We start from the raw sequence: 5387 nt of genomic DNA, 5'->3' as shown, positions 1-5387 counted from the left end.
CAGATTATTTAATTTGTGCCTCAATAGCTAGAGTCTATATTTGAAACTGGGCAAATCATTAAAATGATTATTCTAATGTTAATAACAGTTAAAAAGCTAATTTTAAAAAAGTGAGCTGGATTAGATGCCACAGAGCATAAATACTTTACATGAATTATTTAATTTGTTCTTTACGAAAAACATCATGATGTAGATAACAATGATTATATGAGGAAACAAACTCAGAAAGGTTAGCTGACTTGTCTATGATCACACAACTGCTAAATATCAAATCAGGATAAAAACTTGGGTCTGTTTTGCTATAAGGCTCAAGTTCTTCCCTACTACTCCTTCAGGCTTTTCTAAAATATTTTTTAGTTAGCTTTATAGTAAGCTAAAGTCTAAGCTTGAAGGATTTTTATGCAGCATTGTCTTCTCTGAGGGCTTTTAACGTGTGCACTGTTAGAATAAGAAATGATGCCTCAGCCTGTAAATTGATCCTGTTTGGGAATCCATAATGAAGCACCATGAGCCCAGTGGGTAGATCTTTTTCTTTGTTAATCCTTAAGTATACCTCACTCCTACTTTAAAGTTTTGGTATCCCCAGCACTTAGCTCAATGTCTTAACATGGCTGGGTCACTTGATACTTATTTACTGGTTAGTGTGAAATCTAGACTGGCACTTCTAGGAACTAAATGGAGATGGGAGGGTGGTCATGGAGAGCCCTCCCCCCACTTTTTTTTAAACCTAAGTGTGAAAAGTAGAAAAAAAAATAGCAAGAGGCTTTGAAGTGGGACAGAAACAACAAGAGAAGCTTGTCATAAGTTTATTAAAATTGCTGGAAAAAAGGAAAATGACCCTCATTAAAAGCTGCAAACTTCTTGCTGTCTTGCATAAATGAAGTTTAAAGGTTTCCATTTCATATGGCAATTCAAACTGCTTTTCTTTAAGTAGGCACAGCAGTGCCTTTCGATGCAAAAGGCAGAACCTCTAAAAGTTGGGCTGATCTCTGCCCTTTCAAAAACAGAAGAGATTGAAAACTAATCATTTTGGAAATTAAGAGCTGATACTTGGTATTCATTCTAAGGACACCAGAGGTGGAGAGGAAGCCATGGGAAACCATTCCAGCCACCCATAAAGCTGCTGGCAAGCTGAGACTTTGGGAACTGTTTTTAGAAGGTTGGATCCCTGGTTAATAAATCCTCAAGATGAGAATAATTGATGCTGTCGTGGCTGCTACTTATGTAAGGATTTCGTGTTCAAAGGATCTGTGCCATGAAAGACATAAGCAACATTAAAGGTTGCAAGCCGATTTAACAAAACAAGTTTGGTAAGAGAACTGTCAATAACAGGCACAGGCAAATGTGTTACAGCTTGAGTCAGGCTTGAGCCAGTCTGCCTGCATGCTGTTCTCTTCTACAGGTGGGGCAGCACTTGGCAAAGCTGACATGGATTTGGATTTTAAAGCTATGTAATGATTTCAGTATTTCGTTTTCCTGCAAATCATTAAGGATGATTCAAAACCAAACCAGATGGCCACGCAGCTACTGTGGAATATCAGCTACAGGCCAACCTTTTATTTTTCTTCAGAACATTACCTCTTACAACAACTTAAATTTCTAAAGTGTCTTAAATGCAGCAAAACACACTTCCTTGGGAGAGTCTGAAATGTGTCTCTTTTTCTTCCAACTACCTTTAGTAGTCTCATGAAGAGCTAATGCCTCTTAGAACTCAGAAAGCCAGCATGAACATTCGTAGGCTAGGGAACATAATATTCATTGGGAGTGGGCTGGAAGGGGGCATTTGTTAGGATTGCACTGTGTTGTCTGTTTTATTCATTTGGTTTTGTCTTTAAAACATTGAAGGAATAAACACAATGAAGACAGCTATAGAGCTGGGAAAAGAGATTGAAGCCGGCCTAGGAGGCTTTAAAACGTTTTGTAAAAAGTTTGTAGTCCAGAAACATGACAGCCCCAGACTTGTGATGTGTGTGTTTTGTTTTGTGTGTGTTGTTTTATGCACTCTTTCATTTCTCTTCGGAACCTTTTCTAATTGTTAGCAAAATGATCCTACATTGCTTTCCCCTTCTTTATTTTAGCTTTTAAATTTTTGAAATAATTTTATTTACTGAAGAATGGTAAAAATAGTAGGGAAAGTTCTTGTATATCTTTTACGCAGCTTTCTTTCATGTTAACACCTTAGAGAAATGAGACAGACTGGCACCTGGGACCCTTTACGGCAGTGTTGCAGCCCTTGCACCTGGACATACCTCTCTTGGAGCAACACAATGCAAAGAAACTGTATGGCACTAAAAATAACTTCATGCATGGGCAGTTAGGGCAAGTTCAGGACAAAAGATACAAAGAGACCCTCCCCCTGCCAAAACAACAACAACAACAACAACAACAACAACTGCACTTCTGAAGAGCCTGGAGTAAAAGCAGTGTGCTGTACATGACCCCTGCACACAATACCACCTAAGGGGTGGGCAAAACACCTAAGCCTTTCCTCTGGCCCAACTCCTGGACACACCTCTACCCTCATCCCAGGAACAGGCTTGCCCATCTTCCTCAGAGAGTGAGTAAACAAAGGGACCTGTTGTTTGTTCTCACTCCCCTCTGCTGCTATGGGGGCCCCCAATAAAATCTTGCCTGGATTTCTTGTCTGGCTTGTAATAAATTTCACTGGCTGGGGAAGGCCAAGAAACCTGTTCAGTAACAGCACTATGGTAAATTTGTCAAAACTAAGAAACTGACATTGATGCATTATTATTAGCTAAGATTTAGAATTACCTTGAATTTCACCAGTCTTCCCACCAATATTCTTTTTCTGTTCAGGATGCAGTACAGGATTTCACATTTTAATTAGTCATCATGTCTCTTTAGTTTCCTCTAGTCTGTGGCATTTTGGGGAGGTCTTTCCTTGTTTTTCATAACTTTGATATTTTTGAATACTGAGCAAGGTAGTTTGTAAAATGGTTGATTTGAAATTTGGTTGATGACTTCTCATGATTGGACTGGAGTTATAGATTTGGGAGAAGAATACTACAGAAGTGATGTGCCCTTTTTCATTCGTATTATGTTAAAGTGAACATGATATCAACTTGATTTATCACTCATGATGTTAAAAAGAAGATCATGCTATTTTTTAAAAAGGTGTACCTGTATAATGGCTTGTTTTGGTAACTGGCTAACTGATCAAAGTACAAAAAGTGCCTATCTCAGTGCTTGACACTCGGTAAATGTTTTTTTCTTTCCTTTCTACCTCCCTTCATTCATTCATTCAGCAACAATTATATATTGAGTCAGCCAGTGCAACTGTGTCAATTCTTTTTATATACTTATTTTTTCAGTAAACAAATATTTATTAAAGGGTGATTATGTCCAGGGATGAAACTAGAGCAAGAAAAGTGAGGAATTTGCCTTGGATACGAACTTCAACTGTAGCAGTAAACAGTTGCTAGTCAAAATCAGAGTAGTCTATTCTTTGAACATAAGTATTAATGGCTAATCAGTAAGTTACATCAACCTTGATAAAATTGACATTCATTAGATCTTTGCCACTTAGCAAATATAAGAACTTGGGCTGGCCATTAAACTTTCTAACTCCCAAATTCTACAAATTCAAAATGAAAACAATGGTAGTACCTACCTCATGGAATCTTTCTGTGAAGATCAAATGAGATATGACCAATAATATGATTGATCAGTACAAGGTCTGGCATTTAGTAATTATTCAATTATTGGTGGTTGTTATTCTCATCAAAACAACAAAAAGCAGTTGATTCAAACCTCTCTTCTATTGTTTATAAGATTCTATCTTGTCTTGTTCACTAGTGGAGTCAATCAGATAGATTACCTTACCAATTGAAGACATCCACGTAACAACTGCTGCTGCCAAAAATACAGCCAGCAATCAGCCATATGATAAATGTTAAGAATATGCTAGCTTCTTTTAGCATTGCTTTTATTGTTTATTATTATTATTATTCCCTAAAAGAGTGAAATGGATCCCAGCTACATGCATCTACAGAGCATTCCCTTAGGAACTGTGAGTGTCTTAGATTTTACCTTACTTGGAAGATGCTACAGTTTCATGTATGCTATAAAAAGACATAAAATTGTTGGATCAGAGGCAAAGGACAGAGTATCAACCTGTCCTTGCATTGGTTTCCTGATCTGCAGTTCTCACATGGCAATATAAAGAAGGCTAAGTGATATCTGAGCATGGAGTGGGTTGGTTACAGGAGAGGAATCCTGGGCTTAGGGAATTAAAATCTTAAAAAAAATGATGGTAAAGTATATTTGTTCCAGAGGTGACACTATCTGTATCTTTTAAGACTGTAAACTATACAAATATCCTTGTAAAGATAATTTTGAACAAAGGCAGTTAGTGCCTTTGCTAACCAGAAGTGCAGGAACACAAGATATCTATGAAGAATTGTGTCACTACAGGAAATAGGAGACATTTGCCCAACCTTATCTGCTCCACCAAGAAAGACAATTTAAATAGGAAAAAAGCCACAAAGGCAGGCATTTCCTAATTCATTATCCCCTCTTCTGATTTGTTTTTAAAGTCTACTTACTCTGTTAAGTAAATGTAACTAGACTCAAGATGATACTCTGACCTCTCATTCAGAATGTATTTCAGAACAGGAACACCTGTTCTCTTGATAGTGATGTGATTTTTATCTGTATGCTGAGATTTAGATTCAGCTTGGACCTTCTTGACTAGTCTATGTCCATAGACTCTTACCACAGCTTCTTTACTTGGCTGTTGCAGTTGGTTTCCTTTTTCTAGTGTGAGCCAATGTCTTGAATTTGATCTCAGATTTGTTCTCTAGATTGATTAATGGGCTTATTTTCAAATTGTTGTATTTGGGGACTGAGCTAAAGGTTTTTAGGGAACCTCAATTTACATATGGCCTGAGATTGACCTGGTCTTGTTTTAAGGGGAGATTGGCTTCCCCATCCTGTGTGTGGGCTCTGTGTGGAACAGCTCAGAGTCTTTGAGGGAAGGTGTCCTTTTGGTGATGAACCAGGGAGAGATCCAAGCTCAGAACTTGTTCTTCAGCTTCACCTTAATGAAGCTACGGCACTCCTCCACCATGAGCAGGGCCAGTCTAAGGGCCAGGCCTATGAAGTAACTTTTCCCCATGCACTACAAAGTCATCCACATTGCCTCTTACTTCTACTTCTATACCTCCTTGGAAGCTAGCCAATGCAAGCAGTCAACTATAAACATCTTCCCTTTGTGGAGGTCTGGTATTACAGACCACTGGAAATCTCCTCTTTAATAGAACCATTAATTGGAATATATAAAACACATGCTCTTGTACTTGATCTGGCTGCAGATGAGATACAAGTTCACAAGTGATAATGTTAGAGTTGTCATTTTTAAAGGTAGT

The sequence above is a fragment of the Odocoileus virginianus genome, chromosome X, assembly GCF_023699985.2.
Source record: "Odocoileus virginianus isolate 20LAN1187 ecotype Illinois chromosome X, Ovbor_1.2, whole genome shotgun sequence".
NCBI lineage: Eukaryota > Metazoa > Chordata > Mammalia > Artiodactyla > Cervidae > Odocoileus > Odocoileus virginianus.
Note: the sequence above shows the minus strand (reverse complement) of the source record.